At 43.3% G+C, this 14,989-nt stretch overlaps 1 pseudogene across 1 annotated transcript; it reads left to right on the top strand.

Moving 5' to 3' along the window:
- Positions 1–6,017: 6,017 nt before the first annotated feature.
- LOC309890818 (zinc finger CCCH domain-containing protein 11A-like) lies at positions 6,018–12,211 on the top strand (annotated as a pseudogene). Its single transcript has 8 exons — positions 6,018–6,071; positions 6,272–6,391; positions 7,172–7,295; positions 7,726–7,928; positions 8,606–8,725; positions 9,263–9,321; positions 11,132–11,180; positions 11,703–12,211. The product of its transcript is annotated as a zinc finger CCCH domain-containing protein 11A-like (transcript).
- Positions 12,212–14,989: the final 2,778 nt, after the last annotated feature.

Below are 14,989 nucleotides of genomic sequence, written 5' to 3'. Positions count from 1 at the left end.
CCAGGCCGCAGCGTTGATTTCAGAAATTGTATTTAAAAAAGGGAAAAGAAAGGAAAGATGTATTCTTTAACATACTCTCTTTTCTCGGAGAGTAGATGGAGGAGCTTCAGCAGTGCCCTTCCTCCGGAAACGATTCCCAGTGTCTGCTCAGACACTGAGGAGGAAAATGGAGGAGAGCCACCCGATAGAAATAAAGGAAAGAAGGGGTCATGGATTAAGGGAAAAGCACTACTTAAAAAATTGGTGCTCTCTAAAAACGGGTTAAGGGTTTGGGACCTGCAGGTGCTGCCTACAGCTGTGTGCGTTGCAGTCGTGCCTGTTGCCACTGAGCAAAACGGGGAGAGCTGCTTTGTCGAACGCGGCGTGTTAAAGCACGTGCCACTGCCTGGAAGAAAAGCACGGACTTCCCTCGTGTGGGCCTTCTTCCCTAGCGATCTGTGGTTTACCTGATGGTTTCCCATAAGCTGAGAATGTTTAAAAGAAAAAAAAAAAAAAAAAATCAAAAACCAACACCAACGTTGAGAGTGGTGAAGCAGATCCTCACGTGGGGACTCAGAATCAGCAGTGACATCACCATGCGAAGCATTGTGTGCGCTTCGGGTTGGGGCTGCTGCGAGCCTCGCAGCGGGGAGGGAGAGCGGATCCGGGGTGCCTCTGTGTCAGCCCTCTGCCCTGGTGGCTTTGTGAGCACTGAGAGTTTGACTCCTGTGTTCCCAGCTTTCGCTTCCGCACCTGCGGTGTGGCAGAGCCAGCGAGCTGCTTGCTCAGCTGGAGGAGGAAGAGGAGTAACCTCAACATTGCCGAGGTAAAGCACAATTACTGAAAAGATTTGGCAAAGATGTGGGTTGTACCAGCGCGGCTGCTGCAGCTGCAGCAGATCCTGGAGCATTGGAGAAGATAGAGAGGGGTTTCTTCATGAAAAGAATGCTGTTAAAAGTGTTTTCATGCCAGAAATTAGGATAAACGCCTCTGTTGTTTGACATCCTCTATTGAGCTGGCACATTGGCATTACAGCGTACCTGGCACGCTGTTTGTATTAAAAAAAAAAAGGTATTTTATTCAGGGCAGGCCAGAAACCTGCCTTGGCACTTGCACATCGCAGCAATGCTTACAGACCCTGCATCCTGGCTGCCAGGCCAGGATCTAAATCCGATGGTGCTGTTGGTAAACTGAAGCTCAGGAAGCGCTTCTGGGTTTTTCTGTCCTTCCATGTGAATTTTTACCCTGTGAAGATGGTGTATTAAGCTATTTTCGTAACAACAAATAGGTTTAAAAGCAGTTTCAGTTTAACATCTACACGCTTGGGTGTTATTAACAGAGCTTTGTACACTGAGCTGGTGCTTGGTAGGAGAAAAACCATCAATCTTACCTGGGAAACCTGGACCCCCTCAGCTACATACTGCTATGAGGAAACTCAGATGTAAGAACACACTTAAATAACACCTCACCAGAGCTGTTGTGCTCCTGACCACCAAAGGCACCTTTTTCCAATACCGTCGTACTGGAAGTTGATGCAGCTGGTTCCATCCGTAAAGTGTGACTGTACAGTGCTGTAAAAGAACTATTTTTTCACAGCTTTGGAGAAAGTGAAGCAGAGAAAACCACACATAACCACTGATACCTGGACCCCAAACTGCCACAGACTGACGGTGATGCCCACTGGATATCTCCTGATACCCTGCTGCCTTCTGACTGCTCCAGCAGAAGTCCCGTTTTAATTAGCCAGCAGGTCCCTCTGAGGGAGGGACTTTGCTAAAACTCCTGCCGTAGGAAGTATCCTACGGGAGCCAAGTTGCTAAACTGATGTGTGGTTTTCCCTTAACCCCCTCACCCCTGACTTTCCAGCTCCTGACGACACTGCCAACGTGTGCAGTGTCACCGTGTGCCATCTAGGTGCCAGCTGCCATGGTTTATATATTGTAAAATTAGTGATTTGGGACTCGTGAGCACTGAGGAGAGGCTAGCAATTGCTTAAGAGCTTTCCTTGTGTCGCTCTGGGGCAGGGAGATGGGTGAAACATCTTAGGCTTGAAAGTGATTCCCTGCAGAGTGACGTGCTCAGATCTGCACAACAGATCTGTCGTTTTGGTCACCTTATTAGATCCCTGCTTGAGAGGTTGCTTGCAAGAATCGATTCCTCTTCACCTTGATGTGTCAAGCTAAAGACAAATCTGTGCCGAAGCACTGTTTGATCAGACGAGTGCCTCGGTTCAGGATTGTTCTTTGACAGCTACAGAAACAGCAGGACGATCAGCGCCTTCAGGAACAGATGAATTTGATCTTGAGGCTGTCATAAAACAGGTCCCTGAAGTTTGAAGACTCTTCAAGTAGTTTGGGCCAGCAAGGAGCAGCTGTACGTGGCGGCTGCGGTAACTCGGGGCTCCGAGTCTCAGAGAGCGTGTTGACAGGTGACCCCCAGCTGGCTGCTGGAGGAAGCTGAGGCAGCGTTCAGCTCTAACCTTTGCCTTCTTGGCTGGCATCTTTGCACTCCTGCTGTCAGTGGGTGTTGAGTGTCCTTCCCGGCAGCCTCAGAACGTGCCCTCAGATGTAGGCAGCGTTTAGCAGCTAGAATTCCCTCAAATAGAAAGAGTACAAATGATGCGTTTTCTGCTTTTGCTTTGGAACTCTTAGCTTGAGGTTTTCCTGCAGGCCTTGAGGTTTCTTGCAGCAGCAGGGATGAGTTCTGTTAGCAAGAGGCTGTTCTGTGCTTCGACTGTGGGAAGATGAATGGTTACGTGTGCACCGTTAAATATAACTTGACACCTAGCACACCGCACTTGCAGCCTGTGGGGTGCTTTAACAAGCAGGTAAATCAGCAGAGGCTGTTTTGCAGCCGGGGTGATGCTGGGTGATTAAAAAGCAGGGGCAGAACAAGGAGTTTCTAGCGTTTGTTCTTGCTTGTCATCCGACTCTCCACTTCCACTGTTCTTTAAAAAAACAAACAAACAAACAAACAAACAAACAAAAAAACAAGCAAGGGGTAAGCATCTTAATATCTTTATTATAAATGGAAGGCACAAAAGAGGCCAGCAACAGAGACTGTCCAAGAGAAATGCTTTGTGCTTTATAAACAAACAAGGAAGTACCCTTAGGTGGGTGTGATAATCCTCCTCTAATGCGTTTTTGGGGTGCAAAAATAGATTTGTTCCTTTCTTACTCTTCTCTGCAGGACAAAGGCAGAATAGGCACTGCAAAGTTCGACCAGGGAGGTCAGTTTGTTCCGTACTGAGAAAGACAAGCCTGTAAAACAAAATAAACAGATTTTCTTTGTACTATTCATCTTCCTTCAGCAAAGGCAAAGCTTATGACACTTGTTGGTGTGTATTTCCAGACCCCCAGCTACTGGCACTGTAGCGCATCTCTAATTCTTTGGTACAAAAGGTTCAAAATCTCTTAATGCAAAAATTTTACCAGCACCCTGGAGCAAAAAAAAGAAATCTAAAACCCTTACCAACTTCTATTACAGACCTGCTGAGTGCACCAGAGTTACTCATTTTTATTCAGGCTTTCAGGGGCAACTTCAGTTGGTTTAGTGCTTGGATTGCTCTGTTAGCAGATGTCAGTTTAAAAAAAAAAAAAAGCTTTTGAGGTCCTTTTTAAAATGAGACTGCTTTTTTGGAATTTGGAATACTGCAAGGTATCGTTGGTTTTGCTTTCTTCCCATTCCTTAGACCAGATCCATTCAGATTCTGAACAGCGTTCCCGGTCTGTTCAGGAAAATGGAAGGCAACAAGCAAAATGATGAGCTCCTTGGGCAGTCAAAAGAGCTAAATCTGGAGAGTGTTTTGAGTCAAACTTCCATGCTAAGGAGCACCAGTAATAGTTAGAAGTAGCTGCAGAGGAACCTGCATGGCACTGGGTGTGTTTCTGAAGGTGCTAAAGGTCCGAAGTGACGATTCCTATCCATACTAAAGAAGAGAAGGAAACCTTGCACTTAACTACTGTTTTTATTCCCTTTGTCCAGCAGTCAAAAGCAGTAACTAATATGAGAATCCAACTTTTCCTCTCTTTATTTTAGATTTGGGAAAATTCCCTGCCAAAAAAATATTTCCTGGAAAATTCACTAGTGTTTGTGTGAGTAAAAGCTTCCAACCTTTTATTATGAATTTGTAAGAACTATTTCATCCACTTTTGTCCAGAAGAGTCAGAAATAATTTGCACAGAAATGTGCAGCGTTTTATTGAAAGGATTCAGAATCACTCTAATTTGAACTTTATCTGGTCTGGTTGCAGGTTTTGTGACATTTAGTGTCTTTAAAAAAAAAATAAATCAAAATTTCTAGCTTCATATCAGAAAAAAAGAAAAGAAAATGCTTGTGGCTAAATAAAATGTGTTGCAGCTCTGCTCATCGAAAACTCATTGGCTGTTAAATTGGACCTAAGTCGTCTTCTCTAACCTTTCATGATCCTGCAGCAATGGATGATGATGGATATATGGATTAGGGAACAGCACGTGATGGCAAACCTGTGGTATTTGCTACAGCGCAGAAAGAAAAACCAAATTGCTTCCAAAAAATCAAAGTAATCCAAAATCCTTGGTATCATGCAGCCATGCCACTGGCAAAGTGAGCATTCCCCTGCCTCTCAAAGCTTGCTGTACCCTTGATCTGCTGTCTTGCTGCTGTTAATTGATTGCAACTCTATGTGTCTGATAAGGGCTACGAGTTGTTCTCGATATGGAGATCATACAACATATACTGTGCACGCTTGTGTGCATAGATATGTTTATCCTGTATGCATGTACATCCGTATGCATATTTGTGTGCTGGCCCCCAGATCCCTCATGTTACAAAGCATCGGCCTCGAAGGCATACTCATCAAAATCTTTTGTAGAGCCTCCATTTTTTTCTAGTTCCCTCAAAATGAGAGAATTTTTACGCGCTCTCTGTGTCGAAAAGGCAAAAATTCTGATTTTCACTGTCGCTCTCGCTAACTTTCTCTCACTCCCTCCTCGTGTGTGTATAAACACAAATGTGTGTATGCGTATGCACATCTGTGGCTTTAGATGCACTGGTATGTTTTTTGCTGTACAGGCAATAAAGACGGGGAAAGGTTTTTGTGTTTTCTTAATAGGTGAAGAAATCTTGAAGACCAGAGATTGGAACATGCTGAATTTTAAATTAAAAAAAAAAAGTTAAATTGTCCGGCTGTGGAAGATGGAGCCTCATTTTTGCAGCCACTTTGAATCACGCGTTCATCTCTAAATGCGCTGGGTTTTTTTGTTTTTGTTTTGTTTTGCTTTTTGGTTTTTATTTTTTTGAAGAGCTAACTAACCCTGGCTGCGTCCAGTCTGAGAGAGCATTCAAATGGACTTGCTTCCTCTCTTAGTTATAAGCTGTTTAAAAGCGCATCCTATGTTTGAATTGTGGATGAGAGGTTCCCTTGGCAAAGTGAGGAGGAAAATTCTTCCTACCCCTTTATTATTAATTCACGGATTCAGTCTTGGTTCGGCCTACAGGAGCAGTTAACTGGAAGCCTTTGAAGATCGATAACTTTGCTGAGGTTGTCCAGGTAGGTGAAATCGAAGACCCACAGTGCCTGGAACGTGCTGTTTAATGCGTCCTAACTGTGTTCTAGAGAAGTTATTTGTAGCCATAGTTGATTATTGACTTGCATGTATCATCAGGTGGTTTTTTAAGGAGTGACTCCGTTTTCAGGCTTCCAGATGTGCTCCAGGTCATATTATTGAGGACGTGGAAGAGAACGCTTGCTGACAAAGCTCCTGGCAGCTTTACAGAACTTTAATATTTAGTTAGTTCATGTAACAGCTGATTTCAAGGCTTTGCTCTCTTTGAGAGACTGATAACTTGATTTGATTAACTGAAGAAAGCTGGAAAAATGTTCGTTCCTCATTATTTTTCACTTGTTACTTTCTTTCGGGTTACTTTTAAAAAGAAGATTTCACCGATCACAAGCCAGTAGAAGACTTTCAGCCCAAGCAAGGGTGAAGACAGCTCTCTCCAAGAGCAGAGGAAGTCCCTGTGGAGAGAACCCGAGCTTGTTAGCAGAACTCGTTGGCATGTCTAAACAAGGAGACGATTGCTACTTCTATTTCTATTCTACCTGTAGCAAGGTATGGCTGGCTTTCCTTTGCTTTGCTTTTTTTCCCCCTTTTTTTCAGGAAGGAGTAGATTAGGAGGAGGAAGCACACTGGTCTTTGGTTAACTTGAGAACCAGATAGATTGTGAATTCAGTTGTAGCACCATTAGGCAGCAGCATGGCCATTTTTGAGGCTGTACTCTATTTTCCTTGTTGGTTTCCTTTTGGTTCCAGGGAGACAAATGTGCCTACCGCCACTGCGAAGCTGCTCTGGGCAATGAGACGGTCTGCAAGCTGTGGCAGGAGGGTCGTTGTTTCAGGAATGTCTGCCGATTCAGACACATGGAAATTGACGTGAGTGCCTAACAATGTGTTCTCAAAATAAATCCACAAAAGCATTTTTCAGTGCCGTAGGTGTACTGATTGTGCTTTTGCAGGATAGATTTGTTTGCTTCAAAATCATACTGGTTTCTGTTACCAAGAGAGGGGGTGGGAGGAAGCAGAGGGAAATAAAATCAATGCCTTAGGTATGTCTTAGCAAGATATTTGTTTATTTTTTTTTTATTAGATGCTGAGAGTTTTCTCAAGAGATGCAGAATAGCTGTTAAATAGACTGCTAAAACCTGCTGGAGCAGGGGGGTAATAAACAGGCTGTTCTATCCTCATGGGAGCAGGCTTGATAATGAACTATCAGGTGTCTTCTGACCCACAGTCCTTCAGATAACACTGTTGTAGCTGCCTGGGGTAGGAAGTGGGGAAAGTTAAAGGTGCAGCAGAACTAAGTGTCCAAGAAGTAGTTCTAGACAGGGTTAGCCTAGGCAATTTCAGATGTTCTTTTTCCCTCTGAATAATCCTAGTATAATCCTAGGTGTATTAGTTTAAGCCACCCTCAACGGATGTCTGAGAGTGCCTGTCTTCTCAAACTGAGTGATGACCAAACTAAATGTGCATAGTGGTTACAGCTTATGCAAACTTTGTGAATATGCCCAGAAATACTACACTTAACTGAGAAACTGACCTTTGGAATGATGTTTCAGCACTGTGTTGTGACAGCTGTCACGATCTGGAGCTGTGCATCTCTTTGCAAGCCTCAGGTGCATGTTATCACGAGCTTTTCTTTCTTTCTGTCTTCAGAAAAAGCGCAGTGAGATTCCTTGCTACTGGGAGAACCAGCCGGGAGGCTGTCAGAAAGCCAACTGTGCTTTTCATCATGCAAAGGGACGTTACATCGATGGACAGTTCTTACCACCAAGCAAGAGTGAGTTTAGGTCCTTTTTCTTTAAGCGCTGAAGAATTAATTTTGAGTAGTACTTAGTGGGTGCCAATCCTGTAGGGGGCATCAGGTAACTGTTCATTTGTGAGTGCAGGAAAAGGTCTGCAGTCATAGGTGTGCTGCACCGAGTGTACTGCTGGTGTTTGTTTTCTGCTTTCGTGCTCAGCTTCTCTTTGCTTAGTGTGATGTTTGCCTTGCAGTTTGCTTCCTGTTGTTTCCTCTTTTGCTGGGTGGTAGGGAGATGTGTTGTTGTTGGAAGGGAAATCATTGTTCACGGTGTAAGCAGTGATGGGATGGGCAAAAGGAGATGCTGAATTCGTTGTCTGTGCGGGTTATCTGCCTTTGCTACCATCTCTTTGCATTGTGGTCAAAGTTTTAAACTGCCATATTACCGATGATCCTCCTCTTCCTCTAGCTACACTGCCAAGTCCGCCTGAGTGCGCGGACAATGATCTGAAAGTGGCTCAGATGTCACTGCAGCAAAACAAACTTTCTGTCCAGTCAAATCCCTCTCCACAGCTAAGGGGGTGACGAAAGTGGAAAACTCTGAAAATGTCCCAAGCCCTACACACCCTCCAGTTGTAATCAATGCTGCAGATGATGATGAAGATGATGATGGTGAGCATGTTTTGGTTCTTGGAAGGAATTTGTGCTGTAAATGATTGTGTAAATCTTTGGTTCTTGAAGGAATTTGTGCTGTAAATGAATGTGTTAAATCTTTGGTTCTTGAAGGAATTTGTGCTGTAAATGAATGTGTTAAATCTTTGGTTCTTGAAGGAATTTGTGCTGTAAATGAATGTGTTAAATCTTTGGTTCTTGAAGGAATCTGTGCTGTAAATGAATGTATAAATCACAGATGACCTGAGGTCTGACTAGCGATAGGGCAGGCAGTCTGGCCAGGTCACTGGTGGCTTTGTCTGGCAGTCAGTGGACAGAAGCTGAAACGTTGGAGGAAAGCTTAGAACCACTCCTGGCTTTAGCTGGTCTTTTGTGTAAAGTTCTATGTGAAACTAGGAAGGAAATTTCTTTTTTCTGTCTGAAGAGCAATGTGTTGTGTAGTAGTTAAAGCTGCAGAGAGAATCTAGAGTCCTAGATGTTTTGTCCTAGTGTATTCTACTTAGGAGTTCATCAGGTCAGTGTAGCTGTTTAAAAACAAACAAACAAACAAACAAACAAAAAAAACAAAACAGCAACAAAGTTTTTTATATGAACCATGGGCTGAAGTGTCACTGCATGAGCTACGTAATCATGACCAACCTGGTCTATGCATAACTGAATCGATTTTTCCCCTTCAGACCAACTTTCTGAGGAAGGAGAAGAAACTAAAACTCCCGTCCAGCATCCAGCTGCGGAAGGCAAAAATGGATTATGGGTGATTTCCACTCGGAAAGGCAGTTCTATTACTACTAAACAAGGTATGCCAGCACCTTAGTAGGATAAATCAGAAGAACTTGACAGTTAAGTCAAAAGCAGCGTGGTGTAAAAACACAACAAAATGTAGGGGTGCTGAATGGAGTCGGTTATTTCCATGATCTCATTTCTGCCATTAATACCATCATGTGCCCATTGGGTCAGAAAGGTGAACTCCTTTTCTTTACTTTTGGAGAACAAAACAGGGCCACAGCATGGAGTTTAAATGGCTGCACGTGCAGCCTTGCAACCACTGTTGATAAGCCATATCTAACGATAGAGGGATCTAATATCGTGTAAATGGATTAAAATGTGGATCTAATATCGTGTAAATGGATTAAAATTAAAACTACATTTTGAACCCTGAAGGATGAAAGGAGGGGCAAAATGCCATTGGTTCTATGGCTCTTTCACTTGTGAGGAGTGTTGACAGGCTTTATTCGAAATACTTCAGAAAGTTCCTGAGCGCTAAGAAGCCTGAGGACCTGTGGTCCTCAGTGAGTGCCTCTAAGCCTGTCTCATGAACTGTTTCCTGTTTTCAGAGGGCAATCTGAATTTTGGAATAAAAACACTTGAGGAAATCAAATGGCAGAAGATGAAGGAAAAAAATAAGAGACACGGTGGTGAGTTAATATTGCCTACTTTCTTATCCTGTTCACGGCAGGTGATGGTGACTGGGAGCTGCTTGAGGGACAGACTTCCATTTTTAGCTGGGGGCATAAAGCAACCTGATTCTCAGCCAGCTGGTATTCTAAATGGGAGTTCAAAGGGCAACCAGAGGCAAATTAGTCACCTCTCTTCTTTACATGCTCTGCTTGCTGTATTTTTGACAGTAATAAATCATTTAAAGTTTTTTGTTCTTTGTGATAGTTTTTTATGTTGGGTAAACTTCCTTACGTTTTGGTTGCTCTGAACAGAAGGTTCTTCAAGATCTTCTCTTCGTCCCGTTGATTCTTTGATTTTTCCTGCTCCAGAAGAGGAAAACGTCCGGACAGTGGTGAGAACTGTGACAGTGTCTTCCAAGAAAGGTAATAATGAATGCTTTTGTTTTGATTTCATTACTCCTAAACTGGAGGGTTAAGCAATAATTAAAACAATTCACCCATGTTAGCCTTCTGGTGCTGCCTTCTGTTCAAAACGTGCTTTTATGCTTAAAGTCCCTGGTTGTACTGGAAAGATTTGGTGCTCAGGTTAAGTGCAGTGGCAGGAGAGAAAAAAAAAAGTGTCAGTATGCCAATAGGGGGGTAACTGAAAACCAGAAGAGTAACGAGAAGAGCGAGCTGTAGAAGCCAGTGCTATATAAGAAGCAATTTCTGAAGCATTAAAGAGGCGTACAGTGGCAGGTGTGGACACAGTATGACAGGAGTTTGTGAATAAATTGTTTAGAGCTGTGCAAATGCCTTTTAAAGGGAAAAAAGTGTGGAAGTACTTTTACTCGTAGACATTCACCTTAGAAAGGAATATTTCTCAGCATTTGCACCTAAGAATATTCTGCTTGCTTATGCAGCTTTGTTCTGCACAAAGTATAGGTGTCAAGCAGACTCAGATTCACTCTCCACTATCTCAGCTGGAATTTGAAGCAAGCACTGAGACTATTAATATTTTTTTTCCATGTTAATTATAGTTAAAATATGAGTTTATGTGGTTTAGCTGTCAAAAGAGTGTCTGACTGGGGTTTTTTGGACATGGGCTAACAGGATAATATTTCTGTTGGCTACTGGTTTCTGTGAAATAGAAAAAAAAAATCCCTTTTGTTTTAGGGGAGGAACCTGTGGTTCGAGTAGATCTTGCTGATAGACAAGGAAAACGGAAAGCCTCCACGGGTAAGAACTTTTTACGAGCTGTTACGTAGGTGCTGCCTTCTATATATGACTGCATTAAAGAGTATTTGTGATGTATGAAAGGAAAATACATTGCAGTGGAGATCTGTGTTGACGGCAGAAATGGCAAATAAATAAATAAATAAATCATTTAGCAGCTGAAAGGCAATTCTATGAAAATACGCTTGAAAAAGAGAAGCTTATTGTTGACTGTTCTCAAACCTTCCTGCAAAGAAAAGTTCTTACAATATTCCTTGTTTTCTCTGAAGATGATGTAAGCAGCCTTCCAGTGAAGCGCAGCCTTGCTGAAAGGCTGGGGAAGAAGGTAGAGGCTCCGGGAAATGCTGACAAAGCACCCAAGAGAGAGACAGGTACTAAACGGGCATCTGGATTGGATTCCTGGGTTTCGTATTTAGTCTTTCTGTTTGTCCTTTTCCAGTGATGTTTCTTTTTGCATGTTGGCTGAGGTCGTAATCACTGGGATTCAAAGTTACCTTTCCTGTCTTGTTTTGAAATGTGAACCTGAAGTTGACATTATGCAGCCTCCCTAATTCCTTCTTTTTCTGTTTTGCAGTTCGAGTTTCCAAGTCTCTGAAGGACAGGCTGGGATTACCTCCTAAGCAGACCAGTACTGAGAGAGGTAACAGCTAGATATTAAATATGCTTTCTCCTCCTTCCTTTCCACGAACTTGGACTGCTTTCATACATCCCTACAAACTAATTTAAACGAAAACAAAGAACTGACGCCTCTTGCTTGAGTGCTGAAGCTCTTCTGACAGCCACTATCAGAACTCTGGCTCTAGGTGTGTGTTTATTTTCTACTTGTGCCTTGTCGAGGTTTTTAGCTGCTTCTGTGAACCGTTACGTACAATTAGAATAGAACCACTGCCAGGAGCAGGAATTTGAAATGCAGTCTGAAAAAGTAATAAAGTAAAGCAGCATTTCTGTGTAGCAGTTCTCTCTGGATAGGGCTGGTCTTCAAAATACAAGTGGCTCAGAGGAGGAGGAGAATGTTGTTCTAAGGATTGCATTGTTCTAAGATGCATTATTGGGAACGCTCAAGATGAGTTTTCCTTAGTGCTCTGACAAATTTTGGAGACTTAAAATATTGCTGGACTCTCTTTAAATGTTGGTGCTTCTCCTCATTTCTTGATGATGACAGGGAAGGCTGCCAAGCCGATGGGAGAGATCCATGTGAAAACACTGGAGGAAATCCGTCGTGAGAAAGCTCTTCAGAGACGCGAAACTCAAGCCAAAGCCGAGGCTGAAGGGCATGGTAAAACTGAAGATTCCAGCGCAGGGGCAAGAGCTGCTCGTGCAGGTCGCATCCAAACTTTCTCTGAAGCCTTGTCCGAAAAAAAGAATAATCGCTTGGTAGAAGAGAAGAAAAAAGCAGGAGAATGCCATAGCAAGAGCAAAATTCAGGGTGAGTCCAAGAAGCAGCTCGCTCTGTCCGGGCCCAGCAAAGGGCAGGCGAAGGAGCCGGCAGGAAAAGTCAAGCCGGAAGGAGAAGTGCGTGTTAAAACCTTGGAAGAAATAAAGCGTGAGAAAGCTCTGCGGATGCAGCAGAGTGAAGGAGATGTGCCAGCTCCCTCAGCACAACCCGGACCTGCCCCAGCAGAGCAGAAATCTTTATGGAGCACAAAACTAACAGGTAATAAGATGCTTTAATGCCTGCCCCAGTGAGGTGCTTCCCATATTGAGCAAGTTCAGTTTGCTCAGGATCTGCTTCATGGATAAATGCTGAATGGCTTGCACATTGTAGCCTTTCTCTCTCTCTCTCTCATGGGACACAAGGAAATAAATGCACAAAGGAAACAAGTACCCAGCTTTCTTTATTTCTGCCGTTGACAACACTTTTTTTTGTCTTTTTTTAAAGCACCTGAAAAAGAAGAAAAGAAGGCAGTGGAATTGAACCGGCCTTTTCCTAAACTTTCCTCTGGACCTGATGTACAGGTGAGTCCTCTGTGAAGACACACATACATTCGTACAATTTCTGATAATTCTGACAAGTTTTGTTACTCACCGTGTGCCACCCTCTTGAGTGTGTTCTCACCCTTCAGCAGCTGGTAGGAGCTGCAGTGCAGTCTAAATCCTATCGCCAGCAGCATTTCCAGACAGCTCTGTAATCCTCAAACTTGGAATCAGTCTGTCTATACCACAGCAACAAAGAAACCCTGTTAGCACCAGCTGAAATCTACACAGTTAACGTGGAGGGAATTCTTTTTGTTCTTACTGACTTGATCTGTCAGACATGAAGGATTTAATACAGAAGGCCAGAGTTCTGTGTTCAAGGAAATCAATCTGTCAGTGGATACTGTATAGGGGAACTTGTATGACTTTCTGCTGCTTAAAAAGAATGTGATAAATAGATGTACAGCAGAACATCCTATCTGTTTAAAGAAGCTTGCCATAGTGGATATTGCAGATATGTGAGACTGTGTCCGTAGTAAAGCATGGCTCTTGTTACAGGCAGAATTTTATGGAGAAAAAAAAACACAACAGTAACCTGAACAATATTAATATGCTGTTCCACATCAAGACCATTTTGGAGGGATTGCTGATCAGATTTTCTTAACGAAATCTCCACGGATTTTTTTTTTTTTTTTGTCCTATTCATGCACTCCTTTTCTTTCCTTCTAGCCCACTCAGCAGAGTGGAACTCGTAAATGTCCAGAGAAGAGCTTTGAAGAGAGACGGTGGGAGAAGTGGCAACAGAGAAAACAACAAGAGAAGCTTCGGAAGGAGGAAGCTGCTGTCAAATCTACTGCTGGCTTCTTTAATACTGAACCAGCAGGGAAAGTGGCAGCTCAATTTCAGGGCCAGGAAGCTAAAAGTAAGTGTTGAAGGTTAAGAGTTACTTAGGTTGTCTTCTGAAATACAGACAGAAGATGACAATTCTCATGCTGTAACTCTGGCTGGGTGCATTTGGCCACGCAGTGCTACGAAGCGAAGGGTGTACTTTCTTTTTCTTAGTTTGTTTCTTTTCCTGCCAGCCAGATGTTAGGTAAGGAACGGGAGACTAGAAAATGACACTACAAGTGTGGACTTTGTAGAACAGCTTAACTGTGGGACATCACTGCAAGGGAGAGGAAGCTGGTACAACAGTTGCATACACTCTTGTCCTACTATAACTGCTGCTTTTTCCTTTCCTAGCGGGAGCAGGACTTTAAATATAAAAGCCGTCTATATTTGTGAACCTAGCTTGCACTTAGGATTGCTATGTGTCGGAGGTGTCCCTTGTCCTGGATTATTATTTACTGTAGCTCTTCGGTTTCTTTGTTCCTTTGTATGGCTTGTTGGTAGACGGAGTTTCCTATGTGGAAAAGATTCCTGAGAATCCAGGCAATGGCGGTGTAATTGTGCTGGCCAAATGCATTTAAGTGTGTAGAAGGACTGTGGAAATGATTAAGAGAACCTGGATTTTTCCTGAGGCAGAGCAAGACTGTATCAGTTCTCTCTTGCTTTTACTCTAGCCAACTTTATGACACCTGCGAAGCCTTCGCGTGGGAAAGTCACTTTCCCCAAGAAGAAGGCACTGAAACGTAAGGCACCTGGGAGTTATCCCTCTGCCATAGCAGCTGTGGAACTACAGACTGCCTTTGATGCTGACATGATGGGACCTCCAGCCAGAAAAGCAGCCATGGTAAGGCCAGGGGCTAATGCAGAGATGGATCCCTTGTTAAATTTCTACCCTCCTCTAGGAGAAAAGGTGGAAAACTCAAACGTTCTGCAGGCCTTCTGTTTCCTTTGAAATCCAGTAGCTGTCTCCAGGATGCTTGTAGAACCCTTCTGTATTTATGAGATGAATGGCACTCTTTAACCGGTACTCTGATGCTGTGATTTCTCTGGTGTGGGGGATTTTGTCCATTAATGCCATGTTCTTAAAAGACACCAGATCATGAGTAACCTCCAGGTGAATGTGAACTTTCTTCAGGAGCACCTTGCTTTTGTATTTTGGCCACGGCTCCGCAATGCCAGAGGAGAAGCAGTGTGGAGGAAAAAGCTATTAAGGAATCTTTTACCCATGTGTCATAAATACTGTTTTGCTGCTTTCTAGGGTGTTTCAGACGTGCCGGAGCACGTCCCAGCCATCAGACTTGAAGAAAATCCCCAAAACAGGTGACAACCCCAACTTGTTCTTTTTCTTAATCAGTGTATATCCCCAGGGAAACATAAGTTCTGTCACATGTGGGAAAAAATGAGGGTTCTGAGATAATTGAAGCCCAAATCCATCAAAGGAATAAGTCACCTGAAACCACTTTCTAGCAGCTAGCAGGATTGCTTAATTAGGCTTTCTTGAAATGCTGCAAGTCAGCACAGCTTTCCGGTGACTTCTTGGGTTGTCTGAATACCTGAACGAGGATGAGGTGAAGTTCTACTTCCTCGTGAGGTGATAGATGATGAGTAGTGTCCTCTGCCTTTTGGTCCTCAAGAATGCCACCTCAA

The sequence above is a fragment of the Aythya marila genome (genome assembly GCF_965140915.1).
Source record: "Aythya marila genome assembly, contig: HAP1_HAP1_SCAFFOLD_261, whole genome shotgun sequence".
NCBI lineage: Eukaryota > Metazoa > Chordata > Aves > Anseriformes > Anatidae > Aythya > Aythya marila.
This window is presented reverse-complemented; position numbering and strand designations above follow the sequence as displayed.